This window comes from Callithrix jacchus, chromosome X (assembly GCF_049354715.1).
Source record: "Callithrix jacchus isolate 240 chromosome X, calJac240_pri, whole genome shotgun sequence".
NCBI classification, from domain to species: domain Eukaryota; kingdom Metazoa; phylum Chordata; class Mammalia; order Primates; family Cebidae; genus Callithrix; species Callithrix jacchus.
The window spans coordinates 131,895,286-131,910,875 of NC_133524.1; positions in this window are offsets into that span (position 1 = coordinate 131,895,286).

Consider the following 15,590-nt stretch of genomic DNA (forward strand, 5'->3'; position numbering starts at 1 on the left):
CTACAAGACCTATCAACCAAATATTTACAAGTTACATCAGTGGCTTCTTTTGTAGATCAGATGTATTCATAGGAAGTAATATTTCTCCATGTAAAGATTCCAAACACTGTTTACCTTGTCATATCTCCATTATTACTATGAAATTAGGACATCTGTAAACATCTTACTTTCTGTTTGCATTGTAGTTTTCCCAAAATAATCTGAAGTAAGATCTATATTCTTAGCTGGTGATTTGGACATTTCTAACTTCTCTACTTTTCTGTTCCCAATGTTTTCAAATCAAGGAAATGCATTCTTTTATCTTGTGAAACTTTCACCTCCATGAAACATACTTTCAAAGATTCTTTCTTCCACTTGCTATAAACAAATGTAGCTTTGCTTTCTTGTATGTGTGGTTATTGGGGGTTTTTTTTGAGACAGGGTCTTGATCTGTTGCCCAGGTTGGAGTGCCATGGCACAATCACAGCTCACTGTAAACTTGACCTCTTGGGCTCAAGTGATCCTCCCATCTCATGCACTCTATTAACTGGGACTACATGTGTGCACCAGCACACGTAGCTAATGTTTATAAATTTTCTTAGATACAGCATCGTATCATGTCGTCCAGGCTGGTCTTGAACTCCTGGGTTCAAGCGATCCACCCACCTCAGCCTCCTAAAATGCTTGGATTACAGGCTTGAGTCACTGCACCTGGCCTCCTTATGTTTTAAAAAAATTATAGAGCTTTATTAACTGCTTCTACTTGGCAGAAAACATTATTAAACAAAAAAAGTTCCACGAAATTTTGTAATCTACATGTGACAAGCCCCTTGGTGCTTGGCATAATGTTTTATGTCATTTCATGTTTTGTGTTTTAATAGTTGATAACCATCTTTAGTTAGTTTCTAGTGTCTCGATTGCCTGTTATCTTGAAGCCCAGTATATCTTCACATAAATATATATTTTCCAGAAATACTTTAATGCATTATTAGGAACAGACACACGAATTTCCCTATACTCATTGAAATCATGCAAAAAATGAGCCCAGTGAGTCTCATATTTGGCATAATTACTTCTGCATAAATTCCGGCAGGTATGTACTCTTGATACACCTGCCGTAAGTGCTCTCTTATCATATCCCTAGCTCTGAGTACTTTTATGCCATTAGAATCTTCTAATTTGTTAATCATTTTATAAACTAGACTCTACCCAACTCTTTTCATTTCAATGAAGTTAAAAAAATTCTTCTATTGTTATAACATGTTTGTTAATGTAAATATGCTTAATCGTCTGAAACATTCATTCAGAATTGGTTACATCTGGTGTACAATCAAGAAGTGAGAATACACGGTTTGCTTGTTTGGTTCTCACGAGATTTAGCACGATTTCCCAGAAACATTAAATATTCGTTTTAAATTTTTACGACCAATAAGACCCATGATGGCCTATGGTTAACTGTAACAACATTATACACACCTGTAAGTTCGCCTAAATTTAGAAATTTAAAGCATGTGGACTTTCGATAATTTCTTGCGATCTTTCATGAGGTAAATTCTTTTATATACAAATGTATGATAACCTAAACACAGTGAGGCAGGATAGGGAGTCAAGGAAGCGACCACGTCCTTGGGACATAGCAGTCGTGGTGAGCATATACAATCAACACCAATAAGGCTCAGCATCACCACTGTAGTGAAGCGCATTCAGGCAAGGCTATCTTCATTCGGGAATTTCCTCTGTTTCGATTTGACCTGTCCTCACACTGACCCTTTGCTCATTATAATAGTCAAAAACACATCCCGGGTGGAGAGTTAAGATACTAATGAGACCTGTGATGTATGAACGAGCACCGACAGCTACTGCAAACGTGCACCCAGAGGACCACCCTGAACATGCCTGCTAGCTACACCATTTCCCACCTCCTTATGAATATTCATACAAGACTCCCGTAAAGGGAATTTCCCCAGTATTAACCAGTACTGTCTCATGCTTTCAAGCAGGCCACCCTGAATTCTCTCTGTCTCAGGGTATATTCCCTTTTCTACACTCAAATTTAAAAATATTATTTTTCCATTGCAATAAATTGTTCTGTGCTGCATCTCCTCTGCCGTGTGTCGCTTGGTTAAATTCTTGCACTAAGAAAACAAGAACCGAGTTCTCACAGCGGCTGTCAGCATTTCTGGTGCCGCGACACAGGTAGAGTTTTGCCTGCTGCACTGACTTTCGTTTCCTTTCACCAGTCCCAGACTACCTGCTTGCGTATCACTGCTTTTTCCAGTGTTGTTTCAGTGAAGTTGTGGAGAAAAGTTGTTAAATCGCTTTGATTCTTTATGTGAATATAAGTAGCGCTCTCCTTTTGGCTGCTACTTCTGTACTATTCGTAATTATACGAACCATGTGGGTTGCCCTCAATATTCAGGCCACTCTGCTGCTTAGCGTCACATATTTCTGGCCGCATTTCAGACTCAGGACGTTCGTTGTTGCTCTGCAAATACCTGACTGCCACTTAGTGGCTACCGTGATTTATTTTCTAATCTGGTTTTCTGTTTATAAAACGTTCTGTTTCTAGGGCCACGTTAAGAGTCCCTATCCCTCCAGTCTTTATGCATTTTCATACTCCTTCAGATTGTCCTTCAACAAACTTTCTATGCTGAAAAAGAGAGGTGCAGTCATGTAGATGCCTGGTTGCAGGGACTGCATCCAGGTATTCTATGTATTATAATCGGGCATCACAAATGGTAAACCAGTAAGGTAGGGAAATTCTTGTCCGTGAGACATCTGGGCCCCCAGCTGGCAGTGAGGGCCACCTCAGTTGAGCCTGGAGATGTCCAGTTCTGAAGAGACCTAGCATGATGCACGGCAAACACCTGTGACCTCCTAGGGCCTCAGTCACATGGGAATTCAAGCAAGTGCCCTGTACCACTTTGTGGTCTAGATTGGCTCATGGGGACACCCACAACCTCCTGGACTTTGGTATATGTGTCTGTCATTGAACGATTCTCTTGGTTCCCTGGGACCCATCTCCCCTACTTACACTAAAAATATCCCTGGGCTGTATGTTTTAAAAACCTGAATGCCATTTGGTTAGGTGAGTTAAAAAACAAAAAACAAACAAACACAAAACTTACCTTGTTTTCTAACACTGTTTGGCCTGGATACAATTCAGCTAACAATGAAAAAGGGCCAGAGAACTGAAATGTGAACTTCAACACTGTCCTACAGCTTGATCTTTTCTGTGCAAATCAGGAAAGTGGTCTGATATTCCCTACGTGCAAGTCTTCATGGCCTCAGAACAGAACCCAGCTCTATGCAGCACCCGTGGACTTAAACCCAGTAAGACAGAAAACCACGCAGATGCACTAGGAGATCATCTTTTATTAAGGGAAAGGGACCCCAGGGCCCACGGTCCAACACCAGCTGCACATAGGGGCCCTCAGGGGCCCACACCTCCTTCTGAGTCCCCAGCACACCCATCCTATCCGAGTCTTGTGTAGAATGTAATACCATTTCAACCCCCGTCTTATGCTCCTCTTTATTCTCCGTTGCCTTGTACGGTAAGAACTAGCCCAGTTGGAATACCCTGCAGTGGGACTTCATACCATCCAGGGCCAGAGAAACTGCTCCCTTTACAGGAAGTCTAAATGAAGAAGGGACCATTAGAGTGCATGTTCCATTCTCAGTGAATGTTCTAATCCAGTGCAAGCAAAACCTCAGCCGGTTCTCGGAGGAACCCAGTGCGTTGACCGTCACATTCAAGGCTCTCATTTTGGCCTCTGACCTAACGTGGAAGGGTATACAAGTTGTCCTTTCCCTTGCCGCACTCCACAGAAACAGCAGAGAGTCTGATTAGCCAGTCGGAGATACATGAATAGCGGGGCAGGTGACCAGCCGGCTACCCATGAAGGGGCAGCTATTGCTGATCTCTCCCAGGACCCAGATTGGAATTACAACAGGTCTGGAGGAATAAAGAATAGGGACGGACTCCACGGTCCAGTCCCTCCTGGCAGGGTCAGACGATGTCTTACAAAACCTGTTAACAATGAGAAAGTCGAAGCACAGGGAAAATGTGAAAACCCTGCCCTCTTTCAGGGGTGCGTAGAGGAGGCCTCCCGAAAGTATGCTAACCTAGACCCTGACTCTGCTCAAGGCCAAGTGTTACCAAGACCCAACTTGATTAGCCAGTCTACCCCAGATCTCAGGAGAAAACCACAGAAATTATAATTAGGGCCACAAACGCCTATGTCTCAATTGATAGAAGTGGCTTTTTGAGTATTTCATAATAGGAATCTGGCTGAGGAGGAAGGCAGAGTCCAGTGCAAGAACAGGTGAGATGAGGCCCAGGCTAAAATGATAGCTCTTTCTGTCAGTAGTGACCTGCAACCTCCAAGTCATCCCCAGGAACCTCAATGCTTGGAAACCGATCACCAACAGGGTAACAGCCATCAAGGAGCCTGCCTTCAATCCAAGCAATCAGAGCACCAGGACAGAAAGTGCACACAGCTGCCCCTGGGCCATGCCCAGTCTGTAAACAAGACAGCCACTGGGGAACGGATTTCCCTTCGTCCCGAAGGGGAAAGTGGGCATCCTCCCTCGAGATGGCACTAAGTCAAGACTGAGGGGGCCCAGGGATCCAGACAGACCCCACTGAAGGGAGCATTCCAGTCCCCAATCTGGAACCCTGGCTGACCCTTGATGTGGATTTTTTAAACGATAATCCGGCTTCCTACTGTGTATTAACTTCTCATGCTGGGCCACTTACCTCCAAAGTTTGTACTATAACTGGGGTCAATAATCTACCCCGTTCTTACTATTTTAATGCCTTACTCACATGTCAGTATAGACATCAGTTTATGGCACACTCTTTCTTACTTATGCCTGAGTGTCCTGCCCTGCTCTTATGCAGAGAATTATTAAATAACATAGAGGCCAGCATACCACTCAAAGGCACCAGTCCCTCCCAAACGGTCCTCACTGTAGGGCCAACAGATCACCTCTCTATGTCTGTCAATCTCAGAGCGAGTAAACCCTGCATCTGGAACGACAGGGTGCTCACAAGAGCCCTTTGGGCTCAACCTGTGGTCATTAAACTATAGGACCCCAATAGGTACCCCAACAAAAAGAAATATTCCCTAATGTTAGAAGCAAAGAAAGGATTGGAGCCCTAAATTTCTAGATTCTTACAGCATGGCTACAAGCGTCCTGACAATCTCCTTGTAATACTCCCATTCTACCAGTCACAAAACCAAATGGGGAATATTAACCGGCACAAAACTTGAGAATCATAAACGAGGCAGGAACCCTCTTCATCCCTTAGCAGAGAACTCTTATACCTTGTGAACCAAATTCCGGGACATTGCCAATGGTTTAGTGTACTAGACATTAAAGATGTCGTATTATTTTTATCCCAGTGCACCTGTCCTTTCAGTTTCTATTTGCCTTTGAGTGGACAGATCCAAATACACGGAACACGCACAGTACACCGGGGCGTTATAGCTCCTGGGCTTTCAAGATAGCCCTCATCTGTTTGCACTAGCCCGAGGCAAAGATCTTTGAAAGTTACCGCTTAGGGAAGGCACTGTCCTACACTATGCAGATACCATCTTAATGTGTAGCCCTGCTGAGGAAACATCTGACAAGAATACCATCACAGTCTTAAATTTTCTTGGAACAAGCAGATATAAAGTTTCAAATAACAGGGCACAATTAACCAAACAAAGAGTAACTTACTGAGGGTATATTATAATCCCTGGGATAAGGCGGCTCTCAGGAAAAAGCAAACAGGCCACACTAGAGTTGCCTAGCTCCCAAACCAAGAGACAACGCAGAACTTTGCTCGCAATGTATGGTCCTGTAGAATCCTGATTCCTGGATTTGGACTAACGGCTCATCCTCGCTCTGAGATCACTAAAGGGCCCGACACCGATCTTACAACGGGAAGAAGAACGAACGAGGGCATTTCAAGACATGACCAAAGGCCCTTATTGAGGTTCCTGCCCTGGAAATTCCCGACTTGGAACATCCAGGCACCTTATATGGGGCAGAGAAACAGGACCTCCTCACCAAAAACTGGGAGAACCACCTGATCCAGTTGGCTACGTTTCAAAGCACATGGACTTCATGGCCTGTGGATAGCCTGGTTGCCCTAGGACAATCGCAGCCACTGCCATTCTAGGGGAGGAAGCCCTAAAGCTGACTTTTAGACACACCTTAGAGGTCCTCATCCCCCATCAAGTGCAGCTAGTTTTAGAAACTCCTCGGTCACACTGCGCAATGGAAGGGCTGGCAGGGAAGTTAGGAGGTCAGCCACGGAAGCTGTAGCCCAGCTGGCCTTCTTCCTCTCTGCCCATTCCCTTTATTTCTTATTTTTTTATTTTTATTTTTTTTGAGATGGAGTCTTGCTCTGTGGCTTAGGCTGGAGTACAGTGGCGCACTCTTAGCTCACTGCAATCTGTACCTCTCTCACTCAAGCAATTCTCCTGCCTCAGCCTCCGGAGTAGCTGGTATTACAGGCTCATGCCACCACACCTGTCTAATTTTTGTATTTTCAGTAAAGACGGGGTTTCGCCACATTGGCCAGGCTGGTCTTGGGCTCCTGACCACAAGTGATCGGCTGACCTTAGCCTCCCAAAGTGGTGAAATGTACAAATGCGAGTTACCAGGCTTGGCTCCATTCTTCTGATATAAATAGATCCTATACTATAGAAAACAAGCATGGGCTCAAGAAAATCAGAAGACCCTGAATCCTGAGGGTTGGAGGCTCATAGATTTGCAGCTCTTGCTAATGCCACCCATGAAAAATTGTTAGAAATGTACATAATTCCCTCCATGTGGGGCAGGACGCTATGACCACCTGGATGGACCATGTGCTTACAGGTAAAGGCCTGGCAACCACAATAAGAAGGTGACTCCGGCCTGTGAACTTTGCTCTCAAAATTGCCATGTGGGCAGACAAAACAGGTCCCCTCCTCTATTAACCTCAATAAAGGTCCCCTCCTCTATTAACCTCAGTCCAGTGGTGAGGAACCTATTCTGGTGAGGACTGGGAAATTCACTGCACCCAAAGGCCCTCCTTCCAGGTTTTAAAATACCTTTTAGTTTCTGTAGACGCCTTTACTGAATGGGTAGAAGCTTTCCCCACCAGAACAGAGAAAGCTACAGGAGTGGCCAAGGCACTGCCGAGAGTTCATAACAGGATTTGGCCTCCCCTGCTCCTTCCAGAGCGACGGAGGGCCCTGTTTTCTTGTAACTGTGACCCAAGAGACAGCACAAGCTTTGGAAATTAAACTTCATCTCCACTCCTCATGGAGGCCACACTCCTCACGCAAGGTTAATAGGACTAATCAAACTTTAAGGCAGACCCTGGCGAAACCGTGCCAGGGAACTTCTGGACCTCGGTACACTCTGTTGCCTATAGCCCTCATGAGAATACGAGTGGCACCCAAGGAAAAGAGAAAACTTGGTCCGTTTGAAAAGACTTCTGGGAGACCCTTCCTGACCTTAGACCTGTTAATCAAACCAGAAACCCAGTCTAATACACAATATATTCAAAATCTAAGCCAGGGCTCAGGCGCGGTGATTCACAGCTGCACTCTCGTCACTTTGGGAGACCGAGGTGGGCAGATCACTGGAGGTCAGTGGTTCCGGACCAGCCTGGCCAACATGGCGAAACCCCCAAAATACAAAAATGACCCAGGCATGGAGGCGTGGGCCTTTAATCCCAGCTACTTGGGTGGCTGAGCCAGGAGAGTTGCTTGAACCCGAGAGGCGAAGGTTGCAGTGAGCCGAGACTGGACCACTGCACTCCCGCCTGGGCGACAGAATGGCACTCTGCTGCCTAAAAACAAACAAACAAACAAACAAACAAACAAACAAACAAACAAACAAACAAACTGCTGTCTTAGGAAAAAAATCTAAGCCCTATACAGTGGGCTATCCAGGAATATAGCGATGCGGTGCTGCCCTCATGTGGACAAGTGGAAGGCATCCCCAAGATCATACCTGGAGACGGGGTTCTATTGAAAACTTGGAAGGAAGGCTCCCAGGCTGATCAACTTTTCTTTGTTCGTTTGTTTGATTTTTACTTCTTTTAAAATGACAGGGGCCCTAGTAAGTACTACTAACCACCCCGATGGCGGTCAAGCTGCAAGGAATAGCCAATAGGGTTCACATGGCCAGAATTAAAGGCTGCAGTACACATTTACGGGAACCAGAGGAAGCTACTAATGACACCTGCCAGCCCATAGAGGCTCTAAAGCTTCTGTTCAAGAACACAATTCCAGATAAAGCCAATCTGGAAGACAAGTAACATCTCATCTTTGTTTTCTTAGCACTGCCTGCCATACTCTAATGGCTTTTAGAGATAGTGGCCTGTCTGCTGGGGAAGTAATTAACCACAGTGTTCGTCTATTAAACAACTCACCCCTGGGCGCAGCGGCTCAGCCCATAATCCCAGCACTTGGGGAGACTGAGGCAGGTGGATCACCGGAGGTCAGGAGTTTTGAAACCAGCCTGACCAACATGGTGAAATGCCGTCTCGATTAAAAACACAAAATCAGCCAGGCGTGGTGGTGCATGCCTGTAATCCCAGCCACGTCAGAGGCTGAGGTACGAGAATCACTTGAACCCAGGAGGCAGAGGTTGCAGTGAGGCGAGATTATACCACTGCACTCCAGCCTTGGCAACAAGAGCAGAATTGCATGTCAAAAATAAAATTTTGAAAAAATACACTTAACCTTGTTGACTTTGGTTCACTACCAAAAGTTGGGGATATGCCAGACCTGGGCCCTTAGAAGACTGGCCTGGCATCCCAGCACATCTCCAGGGACAAACTCACTGGGCCAAAGAATGCGGATGTCAGGCCCGACGGTCAATGCAAAGGGATTTTATTCGGTCAGGTCCTGAGTTCCTTATCAACAGCAGTTGAAATGTCCCAAACAGAAAAAAAAAATGCTTTCTTACATAACTTTTATTCACAGCAATTCCCTTTCTGCCTTTACAATAATTATGCCAGTGCTGTCACTTTCATGGAATTCCAAGAGAGACAGTGTAGCTGATACTTTGTCGCTGGGTCACCTATCTGCGTCAATACCTCTGCAGGAACTAAACTAATAAGTGGACACCTCACCCAGGAAACCAGTTCTTTGCTCTATTTCCTATCAATAAAGCTACAACCTCTAGATTTCGCTGAGGCCATCCTCTCACAGAAACCCCTTATTCACCTGATCTCAATATATGTCCCAGGGACTGTCAACATATCCTATCGAAAGATAACTATGCCTTGTGGTCAAACCCTAAAGGAGGAGCTTTAATTAAAGAACTTATTAATGCCACTGCCCAACTCCAGCATTCATTTTTGGACCCAGTAACCACTACCAACTTGGCTGCACATAACCTTTCATTTACAGGCCACAAAACAGGAGACCCCTTTCATAGACCCTCCACTGCTTTCACCAGAGTAATGCAAAATATTTTGCAGCAGAAATTTCACCACCACAAGGAATGTTTGTGGTTTGTGGTACATCTGGGGTATATGAGATATTGTGATACAGACAACAATGTGTAATAAACACATCAAGGTAAATGGGGCATCTATCACCTCAAGCATTTATCTTTTGTGTTACAGATAAACCAATTATACTCTTGCTATTTTTAATGTACAATTATATTATTACTGACTGTAGTCACCCTGTCATGCTGTCAAATCGTTTTGCACGTATTAATCATCTGCACTTCCCCCCACCCCCACTAACCTTCCCAGCCTCTGGCAGTCATCCATTCCACTCTCTATCTCCAGTAGTTCAGTTGTTTAAAATTTCTGCTCCCACCAATAAGTGAGAACATGCGAAGTTTGTCTTTTTGTGCCTGGCTTATTCCACTTAACGTAATGACCTTCAGTTCCATCCACGTTGTTGCACAAGACTGAATCTCATTCTTTTCTATGGCCGAACAGCACTCCTTTGTGTATATGTACCGCGTTTTCCTTACCCATTCATCTGTTGGTGGACACTTAGGTTGCTTCCAAAGCTTGGCTACTGTGGACGGGGCTGCAACCAACACGGGAGTGCAGATATCTCTGCGGTGTACTGACTTCCTTTCTCTTGGGACTATACCCAGCAGTGGGATTACTGGATCATATGATTGCTCCATTTTCAGGTTTTCGAGGAACCTCCAAACTGTTCTTCATAGATGTCATAGTAAATTATATTCTCAACAAGAGTGTATGAAGCTTCCCTTTTCTTCACACCCTCGCCAGCATTTGTTATTGCCTGGCTAGACTACCCCTTACCATGCAGGTGCATTTCTGTCTCCATGCTGACTGTTACTTCATCCTTCTATCTCCCACAGTGCTTCCTACAGCATAGGTTCTTTGGCTCTCTTTTGGTTAATGACACGTCTCTTTCTTTTCAGGTATATGAGAGGAGACTTAATTCCGCACCTTGAAAAGAGACTGGAAGAAATGACATCTGACTACTTGTCCAAGAAGGAACATCAGACCCTAAATGCATAATCTCTTTAATGATTGAGGAGGAAAGAGGATCAAATTGCTCTTTCCTACAATCGAGCAGGATATGGCTGAGGCCTCCTAGTATGTGTTAGTGAATAAAATGGCCTCCCAGAGGCTAAGAAATTTCTGTCAGTAAACGTTGGTCTTTTTACCTAAGCATTTCATTTGAAAGGATAACTTATTTGTTGGTTGGTTGATTTTCCCACCTGTGCTGGCAGACATGATTAACCCATCAGGTAAATACTATTACAGTCGTGGTTTCTGCAGCAGCCCACATTGTGGTAGCTGGTATTTATAACTGCCTTCTTTCACTCCCCATTTCTGATTCCCTTTGCCTTGAGATGGCATGTCAGCTGCTCATGGTGCTTTGTCTGGCAGGATGACTCAAACCTTCATTACTGAACAGTCTGAACCATTAGATGTCCTGCCTAGATGGCGTTGCTGTAATTTTTCATTGACTCTGATCATAAAACACAGGAGTACTAAGAAGCTCTCTAGATATGTCAGGCATAGTGTTCCTTAGCCCCTGGTCTAGTAGGAACCCAATATCCGTTTTAGTTTGTTTTGTTTTTGTTTTTTACTTTCCATCAGCCGAGCCAGTAGTGGATCCCCTCAAGCCAGTCTCTTAGTTCAGATGAATGAAGAGTTCAAAGTGGTCAGCTTGTAGACACAACTTCCAATTCAATGGAATCATTTTTGGTTCCCCTGTTGAAAAAATTTCTCAATTCGTAACTAATACCTCTAGTGCAGCAGAGCCAAAAGTTTGCTTCTTGATATCAAAGTTTGGTTTTGCAGCACAAGCAAAATTTTGCTACTAGATACCCAGGAGTAACAGTGAGAGAGGCCTGCATATTGCCTCCTTCATTCTTGAGGACATAGATGTAGCTATAGGAAAAATAGTTCCATATACTTGATGCTGCGATACAGCATTGCCACCTCCTAGACTGTCAGCCAAGCCCCCAAGGCACTGCCGGGAAGGCATTCCTAAATCTCAGGTTTTAAAAGATCATTGCACTGTACTATTGAGCCAACCATTTCAGCATGGGGAAGAACATCAGGAGACTCGGGTAATGCATTAGTATGATCTCATTGCCATATTCATTTCCTGTAAAGTGAGTTGCATGTTTAAAACTGGTGCAGTATGGGATACCACGAGAGTTGATACAGCCTTTCGTTACAGCCTTTCCTAATACCACAGTGTTGGTTTTCTTGAAGCGCCGTGGGTAGGAATGAAAATCCTTATGCAGAAGAAAAGTCTATTTGAGGAAGATCAAAGTGATGCCCCTTTACCTGTGGAAGCAGACCAAAGTAATCAGCGTGCCACCTGGAAGCTGACTGACCAGTCTGGGACATGGTGCAATACTGGGGAATCAGCATTGGTCTCTGCAGCTAGCAGGTGGAATAGTCAGCAGTTACTGTAGTGACGTGGACCTGGTAAATGAAAGTTAGTGTTGCCAAGCCCATGAACAACCTCTGTCTCAGCCACCATAGTCATGATGCGCCATGACTGCTTAAAAGATAGCGGGGTGCACCTAAGGAGGTATGGATGTGGGTCAAGTAGCTTACTGTGGCCTCGGCGGAGACCACAAGTATATGGGTACCTCAGTTCTACAACTTTAAGAAGTTAGACCTGCCAGTAACCCAAATGAGCTTGAAAAGACTTTTTCTCTGAGTCTTCAATTAGTCACCAGCCTGGTTGATACCTTTACTTTGATTTTGTGAGACCCTAAGCAGAGAATCATATCCAGACAGCCTGGATTTCTGATCTACAGAACTGCTTATATATTTGCATTGTTCTAAGCTGCTAAATGGGGGATGATTCTTTTGCCGCAGTAACAAACTAATACATGTGGTGCCTGCATATTCGGAAGTAACAAATGAAAATCAGTTATGATGTTTTTTATTATCTAGTCTACTGGTCACAGGGAACTACACATGAGACCACCGGTGTAGGATGAGAGAATTTTCTCTTTTTTCTGGGCCCAATCCATGCTAACAGGGTTTCAGTCACTTGTCAATGAGTCACGGTACTGAACAACATTGAGGAATGTGCTAAAACAAGCACCTATTACAAAAAAAAAACAAACCCAAAACTTAACCTTGTTGACTTTGCGTAACTACCGAAACTGGGGATATGCCAGACCTGGATCCTTAGAAGACTGGCCTGGCATCCCAGCACATCTCCAGGGGCAAACTCACTGGACCAAAGAATGGGGATGTCAGGCCCAACAGTCAATTCCAAGGGATTTTGTTGCATCAAGTCATGGGTTCCTTAAGTTCCTCCTCTTAATTATCAACAGTAGTTCAAATGTCCCAAAAGGAAAAAGTGCTTTCCTACATACCTTTTATCCAGAGCAGTTCCCCTTCTGCCTTTACAGTAATCATGCCAGTGCTCCCACTTTCGTAGAACTCCAGGACAGACAGTGTAGCTGAAACTTTGTCACCGGGTCACCTATCTGAGTCAATGCATCTGCAGGAACTAAACTAATAAGTGGACACCTCACCCAGGAAACCAATTTTTTTGCTCTATGATGTCCCTGGACTGGCACCACCTCTATTTCCTGTCAACAAAGCTACAACCTCTAGGTTTTGCTGAGGCCATCCTTGCATGAAAAGCCCTTGTTCGCCCCATCTCAACGCATCCCCCAGGGACTCTCAACATAGCCTGTCTAAAGATAACTCTGCCTGTGGTCCAACCCTAAAAGGGGAAGTCCACTGAAAGATCTTACTAATGCCGCCACTGAACTCTACCATTCATTAACGGGTCCAGTAACCACTGCCGACTTAGCGGCACAGAAACTTTCAATTATACGCCAGAAAACGGGAGACCCCTTTTATCGGCCCTCCACTGCTTTCACCACTTTAATGCAAAATACTTTTGCAGCAGAAATTTCAGCATGAAACAAATTTTGGGGGTTTGAGGATCTTCAGCATATCTCCAATTACCCACTGTGGAAGGGGCGATGCTCTATCACTTACGTTTCCCTTATCTAACTTTCACATGGGCTAACACGTCTCTCCCTTTCCCCGTGTACCAGCGTAGCAAGATTCAGCTCCCAGCAAGACCCTGTATTCCCTTAAGTTTACTACTGCCCTCTCTATGGGGATTATCATGGTCAGCTACGGGAGGTAGAGCCTCGACATCCAGCATAACCGGTTTGAGGAGATGACGGTGGCCCTCCCACGAACGGCAGAGGGCCACCCTACACTTCAACAGCAGCTGGACTCCCTAGCCATTATAGTCCGACAAAACCGAAAAGCCTTCAATCTTCTCACAGACGGTCAAAGACACACGTTGGTATGTGAGAGATGAATGCTCTTTTTACATCAATCAGTCTGGTTTAGCCCAAGAAAATATCAGAAATGTCATCACCCAGGCAAACGAAATGAACACTTTAGGAACTTCCATGGGAACTGGAAGCATTAGCTATTGTCTGCTCTGCTCCCTTTAACATTGCCAGTCGTTAACATACTTTTAGCTTTGACTTTTTGTCCCAGTGTGTTTAAAATGCTGATTTCTTACTCTCTTGCTTACAGCTTCTCCAGGTCCATATGATGGTCTTGCAAGGTTTTCAACCTTGGGTTGCTAATGAGCTATCTCATGTCTTGCCCACCAGTCCAGTGAAACATGTGGTTCCCACCCCATAGGATCAGGCAGGAAGAGACGTTAGGGCCCAGGCTAGGCAGGGAGAATGCCCCACTCAGCAGGAAACAGCATTAGAAGAACATTAATCGGCCTAAAACAACACACGTGTATTATCCACAGTTCTGCAAGTCAAGACCAGGAAGGCTCAACCGGCCTCTCTGCTGAGTCTCTCCCAAGGCCAACTCTAAATGGGCCGGCTGGGTGCTAATGTGGAGATTGTGGAATAATCCACTTCCGAGCTTATTCAGGTTATTGCTCATTTAGATCTAGTTCCTTAAGGTGGTAGGAGTGTGGATCCCATGTTTTGGTTGGCTGTCATCCAGGGACTGCTTTAAACGCTTAGAGCCACCCTATACCTTCTCGGGAGCACTGCTTTATCCTCAAAGAGGGCCTGCTGTGTCACATCCTTCTTGTGCTTTGACTCTCTTAGCTCTTCTTCTGCTCCTGTGTGATGAAAATGCTCTACTTTTCAAGGATTCCGCTGCCAGGTCTGGCCCAGCCACACCACACTCATGTCTCAAGGTTAACTGACTTGACCCCTTAATTCTCCGGCAAAATCCCACCATAGCAGTATTAGGATTAGTGCTTGATTGAGTATCCGGGAGATGGGAATCTGGGGAATCAGACTACAGCTGTCTCAGTCAGCTCCAGCTGCTATCACAGAATACCACAGACTGGGTGGCTTCATCACCAGGCATTTCTTTCTCATAGTTCTGGAGGTTAGAAGTCCAAGATCAGGATGCCAGCGTGCTCAAATTCTGGTGGGGGTCCTCTTCCTGGCTTGTAGTCAGCCACTTTGCTATATCCTTACATTTTGAAGAGGCATGGAAGAACAAATTCTCTTTTCTCTAATTAGAAGGGCGTTAATCTCATCATAGGGACCCAACCATCATGACCACATCTAAACCTAATGACCTCCCAAACAGTCTACCTCCAAATATCATCCCATTGGGATTTAGGGTTTCATCGTATGAATTCTCAGAGGTCACACATATTCAGTCCGTTCATTATGCCTGCCAACCACGCAAGCCAGAAGTGGGCAGCAGCATTACGACAGGACCAACTGGGATAGCCCTGAAGGACAGTAGAGAAGGGAAATCCTCCCAGAGGAAAGAACTTTGAGCATTGCTCCTGTGTGGAGGAGAGATGGCCAGACTTTTAAGTGTGTATCCTTGTACAGGCTGTGTCTCATTTATTGGCCGAATGATTAGGGACTTTGAGGACACATGATTGAAAATCTGTGACAAGGAGGTCTGGGGAAAAATATGTGGACAGACCTGTCCGAGTGGACTTTCAATGTGAAGATATTTGAGTCTCATGAGAGTTCTCACCAAAGGGTAACCTCAGCAGAGCAGAAGTTTAATAATCTGAAGGATAAGGTACCTATTATCTAAATATTAATCAGCCTCTCTCCCCAACACTTGTGTCACAGCCTCATGAGCTCACAAAGTGGCCAAAGTG